The 15,900-nt window shown below is 42.8% G+C and overlaps 1 protein-coding gene across 12 annotated transcripts in view; it reads right to left on the reverse strand.

The window, feature by feature from the left end:
* Window positions 1-15,900, reverse strand: part of PTPRT (protein tyrosine phosphatase receptor type T) — a 1,149,770-nt gene that overhangs the window by 1,128,191 nt on the left and 5,679 nt on the right. The gene's annotated exons all lie outside the window — the stretch shown is intronic.

Genomic DNA, 15,900 nt, shown 5'->3' on the forward strand with positions numbered 1-15,900 from the left:
AGACCCTTGTCTGGCAGTCTGCTAAAAAACTGAGTGATTGTTACAGATGGTCAATAGGCACATGAAAAGATGCTCACTATTGCTAATTATTAGAGAAATGCACATCAAAACTACAGTGAGGTATCATCTCACACCAGTCAAAACAGCCACCATTAAAAAGTCAAGAAATAATAAACACTGGAGAGAGTGTGGAGAACAGGGAACCTTCCTACACTGCTGGTGGGGATGTAAACTGGCGCAACCACCATGGAAAACAATACAGAGCTTCCTTAAAAAAACTGAAAATAGAGACATACTGTATGATCCAGAAATCCCACTCCTGGGCAGATATCCCCCAACATGAAAACTCTTCATTTGAAAAGATGCATGCATTCCACAATTCATCACAGCACTGCTTACAACTGCCAAGATATGGAAGCAAGGTAAGCGTGCACAGACAAATGAGTAGATAAAGAAGACGTGGGATGTGTATGTGTGTGTGTGTGTGTGTGTGTGTGTGTGTGTGTATACATACAATGGAATACTACTCACCCATAAAAAAGAATGAAATGCTGCCATTCGCAGCAACATGGATGGACCTAGAGATTATCATACTCATGAAGTAAGTCAGACAAATCCCATGTGACAGCATTTAAATGTGGGATCTAAACTATGACACAAACGAACTTCTTTACAAACAGAAACAGACTCACATAGAGAAAAGGCTTGTGGTTGACAGGACGAGGAGGGGACGTGGAGGAGGGACAGACTGGGAGTTTGGGGTTACCAAATGCAAACTATTACACATAGATATAAATGAATCACTCTGCTACACACCAGGAACTAACACAACACTATGTATCAACTATACTTCCATCTAGTCAAGGCTATGGTTTTTCCTGTGGTCATGTATGGATGTGAGAGTTGGACTGTGAAGAAGGCTGAGCGCCAAAGAATTGATGCTTTTGAACTGTGTGTTGGAGAAGACTCTTGAGAGTCCCTTGGACTGCAAGAAGATCCAACCAGTCCATTCTGAAGGAGATCAGCCCTGGGATTTCTTTGGAGGGATTGCTGCTGAAGCTGAAACTCCAGTACTTTGGCCACCTCGTGCGAAGAGCTGACTCATTGGAAAAGACTCTGATGCTGGGAGGGATTGAGGGCAGGAGGAGAAGGGGATGCCACAGGATGAGATGGCTGTATGGCATCACTGACTCGATGGACTTGAGTCTGAGTGAACTCCGGGAGTTTGTGATGGACAGGGAGGCCTGGCGTGCTGCGATTCATGGGTTCGCAAAGAGTCGGACACGACTGAATGACTGAACTGAACTGATACTTCAGTAAAATTTTTTTAAAAAACTGAATGCTGCCAACAACTACATGAGCTTAGAAAGAGATCCTTCACAGTCAAGTCTTCAGATGAGATCACAGCCCTAGCTGTCTGGACGGCAGCCTCATGAGAGGCCCTGAGCCAGAGGACCCAGCCCAGCCATGCCCAGACTCCTGACCCATAAAAACTGAGATAACCAATTCATTGTCAGCGACCAAAGTGGTTTAGTAAGTGTTGTTTTCAGTGGCTAACTTTGTGCCAAATTTTAGACAGCAATAGTTAACAAATAGGGTTCCACTTCAATTTGAGTTTTTCAAGTCATCCTAATTCAGAAGTCACGTGCTTTTGACTCTTCATACACCTCTTACTGCACTGTGCTAGGCTTTCAAATTTAAAATAACAGATTAGACACTGATTTCTTTCAAAGAACCACTACATTAAACAAATCTTGATCTGTTTCCTCCAAAGAGACATCATTTGCTCACTGGAAAAGACCCCAATCTTTCCCTGCTGGGAAAGATTGAAGGCAGGAGGAGAAGGGGACGACAGGGGCTACGATGGTTGGACAGCATCACCGACTCAATGGACATGAGTTTGAACAGGCTCAGGGAGATGGTGAAGGACAGGGAAGCCTGGTGTGCTCAGTCCATGGGGTCACAAAGAGTCAGACACGACTGAGTGACTGAACAACAACAATCTCTTTGGTTCCAAAGAGGAAAATCAAACCATGGCATGGCCATCTCTGGGTCTAGGAGGAACCAATAACCTCACTCGGCCTGGCCTGCCTCATATCAGGAATGGAATTAGATGGCTCTTAGCCCCAGGCCTCCTGGATCATTTGGATAGAACCGGCATCAGGGGAAGCCAGAGGTGGGGTATCATACCTTCAATGGTCATTGTCTCATTGTTTTTCATCAAAACCTCTCGTCCATAACAATTTTTCTCATGCTAGCATGAATTTCTTACACCAAATAAAAGTTATTTTTAACTAAAAGCCTCAGGCTGTAAACTTGCTCCCCTGAAGAGTCAGGTCAAGCAAATTCAAAGGAGTCAAGAGAAAAAGAAGCAGCATACTCCTCCAAGGAAACGCCACGTGCCCTGGTCCACCCCTGGCCTCCAGATGCTATTAAGAGAGGCCCTTTGGCCCCTCCTCTCTCCCTCTTTTAACCAATCCTCTTCATGCATTTCCTCCTACCTGACCATCCCCTTCTCCATCCCCTCCCATGATGCCTTCATTCCAGCTGCTCCTAAGATGTTCCTTTATAATATCAAAACCTTCCAGACACCCAAGGTTTGCTCTTTAATTCAATGTACTAAATACTGAAACCCAAGGTTCATTAGGCAGAAGGCATCATGCTAACCACCACCGCAGACACTTAAAGAGCTGTGTCTGCAAAGGCTTTAAAAATATTATACAAAATTCCCTTCCCTCCCACGTGGGAGAATGGGGCCATGGTGTACACCGCAGGTTCACAATCTAAACAGCGGGGGGGCTTCAGGCCTTGCCCTGGACTTCAGTACCTGTGACCTTGGGATGGTCCTTTGTTGCATCTAAGACTCAACCTCTTTACTACAAAAGAGTGATTGCACCTAAGAGCAAGGATTGAAGTGGAATGGTACACCTGAAAATATATCGTACAAATAGAATCACTTGGATTAAAGAAAACAATTTAGCCTTTTCTTATAACTCAAGGTGAGCCATTAAAAGGTCAGTTATTGTGTTCAGAACCCACACCTATTTCTTTCTTCTGACATGATAATTGTCATGACTGTCACAGAATCTTGAGGAAAGCAATAAGGTACAGCCTTCGGGGCCTTCAGAGAGTAACATCCTCTGTCCATGTGCTACTGCTCCAGCTTCTGAGTTTATTGAGATCTCACGGCTACCCCTTATAGTTCTGCTGCTCCTCTCTAGCAATCAGGCCGTCATTCCCTTTATTAAGCACCAGGCAAGCATGTACCCCTGCAGCAGCCAGCCTCCTTCCTGCTAAATTCTCTGGGGTCTGGGGTCAGAATCATATACAAACTTGCTAGAATTATATGTCAAGGAAGAGCTACAGCCACCGGATGACAGCCTGGAGGCGTTCCCTTAGAGAAAAGACCGGAGCTGTGTGGGGGTGTAGCATCTATTGGGCAGCCCAGAGATGTCTTAGCTTCTTTCCAAAATCTTGACTGCATACTAGATGAGCCTTCTAAACAGTAGAATTTCAGAGAAGAAAGGAGTTTTACATAATACCTGCTGTACGGTTACCATACTTAGGACCTCACTTGATGCCGACTACGTGCATAGCTTCCCTGGTAAAGAATCCTCCTGCAATGCAGGAGACCTGGGTTCGATCCCTGGGTTGGGACGACCCCCTGAAGAAGGGAATGGCTACCCACTCTGGTATTCTGGCCTGGAGAATTCCACAGACTGTATAGTCCATGGGGTCCCAAAGAGTCGGACACAACTGAGCCACTTTAACTGTGTGCACAGACATGAATCTGCACATCTAAATTTCAACAGCAATGAGACCATGGGGCTATTTGATATACAAAAGAAATTCCCATTTAACAACAATAATTTTCATACTATTTACTTGCCATTTTACATGTTATTTCATATGACACTAAGAGTCTAAGGAGATAGGTACTATCGTTCCTCATTTTGAGATAAAGATATTTAAGGCTCAGAGAGGCAAACTAATTTGCCCAAGGACGTACAGCAAGTAAGCAAGATGATTCAGGATCTCAGGCAGTCTGAGCCCATAGCCAATCCAGACAGGACTGAGAATATCTCCAAAGATTGTTGTGAGTTCAAGTCACATGATCAGTTTTTCCTAATGAAGAACAGTAAACTCTAAAATCCACCCTCTAGACTGAGACTTATCACGATTTATACAAGGATTACCAATTCTCAAAAAAATTCTTAGAAACCACCACGGCTATTATCACTTGCCAGGTATTTTATACGCATTATCTCAAATGGTCACAGCTGCCCGTCAGGGTACAATTATATCCTATTGATGATGGATGGGGGAATCTAAGCTCAGAGAGGTATAGTTACGCACCGAAGGACACACAGCCATTAAGTACCAAAAGGTGAGGTTTCAATTCAGGTCTTTCTGACTTAAATGCCTATACTGTCTCCAACATGTTGAGTGACTCAAGACGAAACATATTTCAAGGCAAACAATTCTTTTATAATGTAATCAATCTTTGCAATTCAGTAGATTTGTCTGAATCTTTTACAGCTCTGAAATTAAAACAATACTGGCCTAGAAGTGAACACAGCTTGACTGGAAGCTGGGTTTGGCCAGTTAATAACGTTGCGAACAACAAGGTCCTATTGTATAAAGCACAAGGAACTATATTCAACATCCTGTGATAAACCACAATGAAAAAGAATATTTATAACTGAGCCCCTTTGCTGTATAGCAGAAATTAACACTACTGTAAATCAACTATACTTCAATAAAACTAAAAAAAAAATAGCTACGTGACTTTGGGTATGTCACATAATCTCATTAAGATAGCATTCCTCTATAGTGATCCAATTTCACAGAGCCTTTATGAAGATAAATAAAAGAAATGTGTGACATATTTCCCCTAGCACACAGAGGGTGTTTTAAATATTCTTTCTTTAATTCATCAATTATTATTTTCCTTTAAAAAAAAAAATAGGATTGCAGGTTGAGATTTCAAATAGACAGATTTAAGATAAACTAGCAATTATTATATAAGACAGAACATAGAATCTTCACATTAAAAGTAAAACTGCTGAAAGTGATCGTAGAAACCACGTCCTATCCTTCATTCACCAACACTGACTGCCATGTATCGGAACTGTCCTGGGCACGGGAGATCAGTAGTGAAAAGAGCAAAGTCCTGACCCTTGTGGAGCGATAATTCTAACAGAAAAAGAGTCAGGACATCCCTGGGGGTCCAGTGGTTAAGAATCTGCCTGTCAATGCAGGGGACACGGGTTCGGATCCCTGGTCCGGGAAGATTCCACATGCTGTGGGTCAACTAAGCCCATGCTCTTGAGTCCCTGCCCCACAACAGAAGCAGCCACCACAATGAGAGGCCCGTGTTCAGCAGCTAGAGAGTAGCCCCTGCTCTCGGCAACTAAAGAAAGACCATGCACAGCAATGAATACACACCACAGCCAAAAAAAATAACAAAAAGGCAGTTGGGAAAAAAAGAGTCAGAAAATAAACACATAAATAAGTAAAAAGACTATTTAAAAGGAACAAGTGCTATGAACAGAGATGGCAAAACTCTCTCTCATTTGGCTGAGATGGAAACTGCACTCCAAACCAGAGAAGACACTTAACTGGCCAAAGACCCCACATAAAATTAATGGTATATCTCTGCTCCCTAGATGAGCAATTCTCAAATTTTCACATGTATCAGTCACCTAGAGGGCACAGATTACCCACCCTAGAGTTTATGATTTATCAGGTCTGAGGTGGGTCCCCAAAATTTGCATTTATAAAGTTTCCAGACGACAGCCCTACCAGAGCGCAGTGAGGCAGGGAGAGGAGGATAAACACCCCAAGCCCCCTCCTCCTGCCTCAAAATCCCCTGCCAGTGCTCCCCATCTGCTAAACACAATCAGAACCAGAGGGCAAAGGACTCTTGCCTCCTGGAACTCAGAGCAGCACACAAAAGGGCTTATTAACATAATCCCCTCCCACTGCTCCTTTGCAAATTAAAAGGTACCAATAACCTCCCACCATTCCTAGGCTCTAGAAGTCTCAGGACCCCGTGTGGGTTCCCTTTACCCCAACCATGCAGTCCCTTCATTGGAAGCCTCACAACACAGTGCAGTTGGATTCTGTTTCATGTCAGGATCCAGAAGGTATATCAGGAGACCCCAGACAGCTCCTCTAATGGTGATATTTACAGAAACTGACAAAAGCTATTTTATTTCTTCCTATAGTAACATCTATCAAATGCAGGTCAAATATATAATCTTTTTTTACTCTGCCACAAAAATAAGAATTGTGCGTGCAACTTGCAGGAACCTGCACAGCATATGCAATGAGGCCACTCTGAACAGAGCTTTGTGGCCTGGGATGGGCATCTGAGTGACCAACTCATTTTGGTTTGCCTGGTTTCAGCACTGAAGGTCCCACATCCTGGGAAACACCTCTGTCCTGGAGAAACCAGGACAACTGGTCACTCTCGCCCTGTACTCTGTGCTCCACGGAGCTCCAGCAATAGCATCACCACCAAGAATAGATGGCATTTACTGAGCAACTTCCATGAGCCTAGCCCCAGGCTAAGTATTTTATTAGGTACATAAACTCCTTGATTTCTCACAACTACCCTATAAGAAAGTTACTATGATTAGCCTCATTTCACAGATGATAAAATTGAGGCTTAGAGGGTTCCAATAACCTGCTCAAGGTCATACAGCCTATAAGTAGCACATCACTGACTTGACCCCCACATAGTCTGAGATCAGAGCCTGTGCTTTTAACAGCTATTGTTTCCTTCAGAGCAGACAGAGCATATGGGTCCACCTGCTTCAGACCTGATTCCAAGTGAAAAACAGCCAAGAACTACCCAAAGTTCATGTCAGGGAGTAAGCTCAAAACTGCAGTCACAAGAGCAGAAATTGAGAGGAAATTTACATATTCTTTATTGCAGGGCACACAATGAAAAATTCAATAGGGAGGTATTTGGTACTTTTGGAAAATTCGAGATAAAATTACACAGACCTTTATATTTCAGAGGGCTTCACTGGTGGCGCAGTAGTAAAGAATCTGCCTGCAGTACAGGAGACCCAGGTTTGATCCCGGGGGTCAGGAAGATCCCCTGGAGAAGGGAAAGGCTACCCAATCCAGTATTCTTGCCTGGAGAATTCCATGGACAGATGAGCCTAGTGGGCTACAGTCCATGGGGTCTCAAAGAGCCAGATATGACTGAGCAACTAACACTTGCATTATATTTTAGAACCAAAGTCTTGCTGCAAAACCTGTGACATTCGACAGCTGCTGGTGTAAACTCAATAGCAGTCCCACCTAATAGCCTAGGCTCAGCCACTCATTTTTAAAACTCAAATGATATACCTCTGTCTTAAATCCACAGGGTGACTATCCTGTGGTTTAAATAAATCCAGTCAACTATGTCCAACCAAAAAGTGTTTTCCTAAAATACTATGTTTGCTGGAGACCCAGAGGTCCAAAGACCATAGTCGAAGATGAACCCTTCATCCCATCTAAGGGTGCCTGGGGGTGGCACCTTCAGCGGCTGAGCCACCAGTGTGCAATCAGCCACATCAAAGGACCTAACTTTTGTTCCAGGACAAGTGAGGGTCCTATGAATTACCCTCCTTTGAGACTGGTATGGTTGGAGACTTATTTGGGGGGTGAGATGGGGCATCTTTCTTAGGAACAAAGCCCCTCTCTCCCACGTATTTATAGACCTAAGTCTTCTAAAATTCAACATCATGTGTTTAAGGACTTGGGACTTGGAAATGAGATGACTGCATGTGTGACTGTGGCCAAACCCTTTAATCCATAAAACCATTCTCTTATCTAATATATGGAATTGTTGTGCCTGCTTCATGAGATCATCATAAGAACTCAATGGAGTCTTAGAACTCCCCGACAGGAATTCGCATTGAAAATTCTGAAGGAAGGCTTTCACCCAGGAATTTCAAATGGGACCTAAACTTTCCCCCTAAGGATGAATTTAGCACAGCACCCAACACAATGTAAGCCAGAGAGAAAGCTGGAAGCAGTGGCTAAGAAGGCAGATTTCAGGCTCAAATTGCTCAAGTTCAAGCCTTAGCTCTACCACTCACTAAAACTGTGTAACCTCCATAGCTTAACCACTCTGTTCCTCATTTTTGGTGATAACTGTATCCACTTCATAGGACTGTTATGAAGACTCTATAAGTGACAATTAGCGAAAAGCCTTTGAAAAATATCTGGCTCATTTTAAGTTCTTAAGGACACAGCAGAGTTAGTTTTCCTTTTTGGTAGTCATTTCCTCTCTTGTATTTGTTCCCCTGAGGTTCAGTTTGAATCCTTCATGCTCTGCAGATATACCCTGGTGCACCTGTGATTTTCATAACTTTGAAATCTGGTTCCCTATTATTATTCCTCTATCATCCATCATCTCACCAAATGACTTGTCATCTCCTTGACTTTCCTGCTTTCCATTCCAACATGAGCCAAATGCTCTGCTCCTCTGTATACTCCTTTGGGTTTAGAAATTTTCATCCCCGGAGAGTGAAAATTCCCTCTGTCATATTCTAATCTGGACTAGTGGAGTCGCCCTTTGAAATAAACAATCCAGGAAACTGATTCTTTTTGTTTCACCTCTAGGCCCTGGAGATTTCACAATTTCTTCCTTTAGAACAGACTATGGATGGTATCGAATAACAAAACGGATTCATCAGGCAAGGGTAGATTTTTAATATTTTAACCTCTATCAAAGATCTCAAATGATTTGATTTTCTGGGGAAACAATCAAAATCCTAAAGTCAAAGACTAGAACTCCAGCTCTTGAGAAACACAGATGTCATCTGGTCATTTTACAGATGGGAAAACTGTGTCCAGGTTCACAGCATTTCTAAACATTGAAAAGATTCTGCAATCTTATTCCTCTAGGTGAAACGTGCCTCCCACAGCCTTCAAGAATCTCTGTTATTCCTCCATGGAGTTCCCAGGGGAGAGAAGGGGGTGTGGAAAGTGGCCGGATGATGATACCTAAGAACTCCTCCTCCATCTGGGCCCCCGTCACTCATGCTCCAGGGCCTCCCTGCATCTGCAACGCAATTCTCTGCCTTGTTTCTTCCAACCAGAGGCAGGGGTCTTAGACTTCCCCGTAGGATTCCTCATTACAGACTCTGAAAGAAGGCTTTCCATACAGAAAATAAAACCTCAATTTGTTTTGAAAGAATGATGGAGGAACAGTACATATATTTAAAAATCCCTATAATTTGCAACAAATCTTGAATTACAAGGGTATCGCTTTTTAAGGAAATAATTTAAATGCAGAAACATTACAAAGAGAAGTGTAATTAACACCTATATTCTTCTCTATCAAGAATTATCAACCGATTTTAACAAATTTTTAAGTGCATTCTCCATTTCAAATGAAATAGAATATCACAAATTAAGGCCAAAATGCCCTTTATGCAACCATCTCAATTCCATTTTTCTCTATACTTATTTTGCAAAAGGCAGCCTTCCATTTTGCTTCTTATACTAACATAAACATACAGGGTGTTATCAGTAATACAATATTCAATTGTTATCCATAAAATAGGCTCTCTTTTTTCTTCCTACAGAAAAGGATGTAGCCTTGCAGATGCTGAGTTTGCTTCATGAACCAGAAGAACATATTGGTAAATATTTGTAAATATCTCTTAATAGATGCTCATATTTTTAGTATAAAATCTTCCAAGATCTTATATGCAGTGGCACAGCAAAATTCGGGCTGCTTCTGTGTATAAACAGGATTCTGCCAGTGTTGAAGGTGCCACTAGGAGACGGGCACTCCATGAGGGGAACCAAGAGGCCAGAAAAAGTCAGGCCAAGACACTATATCTGCTTCATCTCTGTGTGGTCACCTCTCTTCCATGAGACCCTGCATCTCTGGTTAAATAAATCAGGAATTTATGGAAGTTTGGAGCACAAACAAGATCTCTGCCAGAAAACCTCTAATCCATTTTGACTCTGCCACTGGTGTCAGAAGTGGGACAGGCGTGCCTCACTCACCGTCATAGCCAGATTTTAGTCTGAGATCAGAATGCCAAGGTAGGAAACAATAAGTAAAACATGCCTGAAACGTGAGAATCTTTGTGAGAGGCACTGAGCCAAATGAAAGTTATTCACTGTTCTTCTGCCTCCAATCATTTGGACCTTGCATATAAAAAAAAGATGGCTGAGCCAAGAGCAATGAGCTCAAGGCACAATTCCTGGAAGCTTCTGTATGAGCCAAAACAGTAACCAGAACTAAGTATTTTCTCCAAAGGGAGTTCAGACCTCAAAAGGAGGAAATGTCAGATTTGAGCCAAACGTACAGATCACAAAGGGAGGACCCCCACTTAGACATCTGAAAAGGTAGGCCAGTATGGGGGAAGTACCAAGATTCCTAGAGCTCCACGTGGAACAGGTCATCAGCAATTCTGGGGGCACAAATGATAGCTGCTGAGGTTTTGGAGTTAAGAGAAAATGAGAACGGAATTGAGAAATGCTTCAGGACTTGCTAAATTAATTCTCAGGTAAAAGTAATAACAATGTGATTCTGTATACAAATGAATTTAAATGTATGCTGAACATTTTATGGGTAAGAAGACATAAAGATAATAAAGTAAGAAAGTTCTGACATCATCAACCTTCACTAAAAGAGTGACCAGTAGAGAGAGAGGTCCCAAGTTAAACTAAGAAATTTTGTTTTAATGTAAACCTGTGGCTAATTCATGTTGATGTATGGCAAAAACCATCACAATATTGTAAAGTAATTATCCTCCAATTAAAATAAATAGATTAATATTTTAAAAAGAAATATCATAGGTAAAAAAAAATTTTGTTTTAAAATACACATACATCTATACACACAATGGTGACCTTGAAACTCTGGGATTTGTTCAGGTTAACTGAACACCAAAAATTGTGTTCAAGGGGTCAAGTCCCAGGAGTAATGTTCTACTTGGAATACATGTCCTCTGTACAGAAAATTTAAGACTTAATTGAATTGGAAAATTTGCACCAATATGTACATCCCCCAAAAAAGTTTTTTAAACTTCTGTTTGAAGCAAGAGTGGTACAGAGTTCAGTTAGGGTGTCTGCATGTTTGAGCTGAGCATCTGAGCAGTTGGAAACTGTAAGTTTCCTTTTGCCAGGAGGTTCCACAGTTCGTCCATAAATCCAATTTAAAGGGCCTCAAGACAATGCAACTCAAGTGTTAGAGAGCTGCCCTCTGTTCTGTTCCAGACAATTGTGTTTAGAAGAAGATAACTATCCTAAACTGGAGCCAGCTGAGGTACAGAAAAGAGGCTGGCCATGATCCTAGACCCTGACTACAACTGATCATTCCTCCCACTCCACCCCTCCCCAGTCCTGGTTTGAGACATGTTAGAGTCTTCTTTAAAGTCTTTGTTCTGAAGTTTCCAAGCTAAAAACCATTACCCCAACCCGGTGTACATATTTCCTGTAATAAGAAGGTAAAAGGATAATGTAAAAGGTAAAGAGAGGATAAACAGAAAATATCTGGCAGGTGAAAGAAAAAATAACAGTTGAAATATCAGAGCTCTGGATCTGGAAATAGGAGAAAGACTAGATATGGAAACAACTCTGAACTCAAAGCTGGTCCAGTGGAGCAGAAGGAGATCCTTGACCCAGTCCTGCAGGTAGAGCTGTGCAAGTTTCACGGAGCGACGTGCAGCAGCCTCACCTAGACACCAAGGACGAGTATGCCCCCTCCTCCTTCACAGCAGGAGGGGTGCCTGGCACCTAACCTTGCACAGTCTGACTCAGCAGGACTGAGGATGACAATGAACAAATGAGAAACTGCTCAAAAATCCAAGCCCCTGAAAGTGGAAGCCAGACAAGCACTTCCCCAATGCAGACGAAGGGCAAATTCGAGGCATCTGGGTTTCCTCCTTCCTCAAGGTCACCTTGCAGAGGTGAGTCCAGAAGGGCCTGGAGTTGGGCATTGTAAACCGGTGACCCTCCCACCTACTTACTTATAGACAACTGCCTAGACAAGCACAATGGGGACCTGTGGAGCCACCACTCCCAACACCAAGCAAATAGGTAATGTGTGAAAACAGGTACATTTCTGGAGCACATCCCCATCAGGAGCTCTAATGTCTGGTCAGCCCATCTGGATTTCACAAAACCATCCTTCCTGGAAGATTTCATGGGCCCCATCCACGTGTGTGAGTGCTAAGTCTGACCCTATAGACAGCAGCCTGCCAGGCTCCTCTGCCCGTGGGATTCTCCAGGCAAGAACACAGGAGTGGGTTGCCATCTCCTCCTTCAGGGGATCTTCCTGACCCAGGGATCGAGCTTGCGTCTCTTAATTCTCCTGCATTGGCAAGCAGGTTCTTGACCACTAGCATCACCGAAATATTAAGTGATGTTCTTCTGTAATGACCGTACTACTGCCTCAGCAATCAAATCTAAAAGTTCAGGCAGGACATGTTTTGATCCATATAATAATTTGTATATTTACATTAAGCCTTGCAATCACTGCCAATTTAATTCTCAATTTTAGCCTGTGAAAATTAAAAGGAAAAAAACTGTCTAAAAATAGGTCCAAAAGGCCTAAAATATTAAGTACTAAATTTTTTACTGAGTATCCATATGCAATAAAACTAACAAATTTCAGCTAAATTTTATTAATACCCTAACCTACTGTTTCCTATTAACTGGGTCTTGTGGAGCTATTGTTTCCTATTAACTGGGTCTTCCTATTAACTAGTATCTTGTGGATACTAGTGTGATCATTTTATAGTCTTACAAAAACACAGTACTTCAACTTTTAGGGTAAGGTTTGAAAAATTTTCTGATGAATCTTCCTATTAATTCATTTTTCACCTTCTGACTTTCTTAATTTTTTAAACATTTAAGTCAAGTGTGAGACAATAAATCTCTTTACTCAAAGTCCTTTAGAGAGTAAAATCTTGACACTGAACTGACACTGCCCAAAATAATAAAAAGAATGAAAAGATGTGAACACACTTTAAAAGTGATGTTTGTATTTTTCTCCAAGACCCGAAATTTCCTATACCACGGGTCATTTATTTGAGGTTCCTGTGGCTGAGCTCCTAACATGGTTCTGAAAGATCTTCTATTGCTGGGAGTCAAGACCTTAGGTGTTCCCTCCCCTTGAGGGTGAGCTGAACCCAGTGACTTGACTTGAACATGGCAAGAATGATGGATGTCACTTCCGAAATGAGGTTGCAAAGACTGACTTCCAGCTTGCTCTTACTCTCCCCTACCCCCTCAACATCTCACTCCGGTAAAGGCAGGTACCATGCTGTGATGGAGAAGTCCATGTAGCAAGGAACCCAGATGGTCTCCCTCCAGCCCATGAGGAACTGAGGCCCTCAAGTCCAACAGCCATGAGTAACTGAATCCTCCCAACAAGCCTGTGAGTGATCTCAGGAGCAGACCCTTCCCCATTTGAGCCCAGGTGATGACAGCCTCAGCCACTATCCTGACTGCAGCCTGGGAGAGACCCAGAGCACCCAGCTGTGCCACTCAGAGTCCTGATTCAGAGAAACGGTGAGACAATAAAGTCACTATGTCTCGAGGAATAACCCATTACACAGCGACAGACAACTCACCAAGCTGCCTTAGGGTGAGACTAGATTTCCGTTTTTCCTTTTAGAAAGTTGGTGCCCAAAAAACACAGACAGTGAGCATCACCTGGACCCATGCACTTAAGGGCTAATTCCAACATGATTAAGAAAAGAAGAAATGGTGGCATCAACATCGAGACTATACTCACAGGCAAGCACATACGACGACAATGCCAAAATTATTTTTAATTAATATATTTGCATGATCAAATCAACTTACAAAAAAAAAACCAAAGAGATAAATGGTCATAGAGGCATGCTGTTTAAAAATGTCTTTCTTAAATGGTAACAATGACCCTATATGCAAGACAGCAAAAGAGACACAGATGTAAAGAACAGACTTTTGGACTCTGTGGGAGAAGGCAAGGGTGGGATGATTTGAGAGAATAGCATTGAAACATTTTTTTATATTACCATATGTGAAATAGATTGCCAGTCCAGGTTCGATGCATGAGACAGGGTGCTCATGGCTGGTGCACTGGGATGACCCTGAGGGATGGGATGGGGAGGGAGGTGGGAGGGGGGTTTGGGATTGGGGACACATGTACACCCATGGCTGATTCATGTCAATGTATGGCAAAACCACTATAATATGTAAAGTAATTAGCCTCCAATTAAAATAAAATTTTTTAATGTCTTTCTTTTTCTCTCCCTAAGATTACCAACAGCTCTTGTTTTATTCAGTTTTCTTCCAGTGTACAAATAAAACACAGTGGGCAGCTCAGGTTCTGATATCTCCACAAAAAGGGACCAGGTCTCTTTGTAAGACATAACTGACTGGATGTTTGAAACAGAAAACCTGGAGGTAAGCCTGAAGTTCCTTGTTGTCACAGAAAAGTCAGGATGCTGTCAAAGATGTCTGAAAATGAAGAAAACGGAACTGGTTTGAAGGGGCTCCCATTGACCTACTTGATGCCAACTGAGCAGCAGAGAAAGGCATAATTATAGTCCGTTAAAGCTAATCCAGACCACCCAAGGCCACCCGTTCGTGAGGATTAAACCCTTAAGCAGTCTTTAAAACATTCTCCTTGCTGATGTTGAATCCATGAATTCATGCTTGGTTCCAAAGAGACAAATACATGACCCTTAAACAGATGAATAATAACCATCCACTGTGAGTCACAAAAGGACCAAAACAAACAGGCTTGTCATCTCAGGACTGGCTTTGGAACCACTGGGATAAGCGGGAGTAAAGCAAAGTCGGGGTGATCTGAGAGGCACAGCTTTTCCAGGGTCTTGGGAAGCTGGAGCTGGGAATGTGGGTGACATTCCCCTGGATGCAGTCATGATGCCCACAATGTTTGAGGTTAATAAACATCGTAAGAGCAGCACAGGGTCTGCCGGGGGCACATTCTTCCAGGGTGCTTACAAAAATCCCCAAAAGGCAGAAAAATGCAAGGATGGAACTTTTTTCTCACCCTTAAAAGCTATTCATCCTGTTAGGAAACTAAGAAGCCAAAAACATGTTGTATCTGCCCCCAAGCAGGGGGCTTCCCAATTTCTACATCCTTGGCTTAATGAGAAAGATAAGGGAGGAATGGTCTATTCCCTCCCCTTCCACCGCCAATGCAAAGCCTACCAAAACACTTCAGGCACAAAGCATTCACTTTCTCAAATTTAACAGACATTGCCAAATGAGCACTCAGAAAAGCTGTTTCAATATTCACTACTCAACAATGAACAAAGCCACCTAATTGCTCCAATCGTTGTCAAAACTTGATAGTCTTAAACTTTTTCGTTTTTGCCAAAGTGATGAGAGGGAAGAAAAGTTAGCTCACTGATTTATTAATTCACAGCCTAAGGGAGGTGGGGGAGAACCACCACAAATAAAGGCTTGCAGAAAACGAACGCAACAAACAATTTTGGAGACTGGCAAGGCTTCCCAGGTGGCGCCAGTGCTAAAGAACCTGCCTGCCAATGCGGGAGGTGTAGGAGACGTGGGTTCAATCCCCGCGTCGGGAAGATCCCCTGGTCAGGAGGGCGTGGCAACCCATTCCAGTATTCTTGCCTGGAGAATCCCATGGACAGAGGAGCCTGGCAGGCTACAGCCCACAGGGTCTCAAAGAGTCAGACACAACTGAAGCGACTTAGCAAGCACACACACGTGAAAGGCTCGAGTAAGAGTGATGCCATTTACTAGGTGCCTATTTCATGCCAGGAACCGAGCTTGACAATAAACAGGAGTTATCTTTGGCTCTTGCAGCACCAGGGCACTCGTGTGCCCCACTCACAGATGCAAAGATAGGTTCAGAACAGTGCAGTAACTTACCGAGTTCATATC

This window comes from Bos indicus, chromosome 13 (genome assembly GCF_029378745.1).
Source record: "Bos indicus isolate NIAB-ARS_2022 breed Sahiwal x Tharparkar chromosome 13, NIAB-ARS_B.indTharparkar_mat_pri_1.0, whole genome shotgun sequence".
NCBI classification, from domain to species: Eukaryota; Metazoa; Chordata; class Mammalia; order Artiodactyla; family Bovidae; genus Bos; species Bos indicus.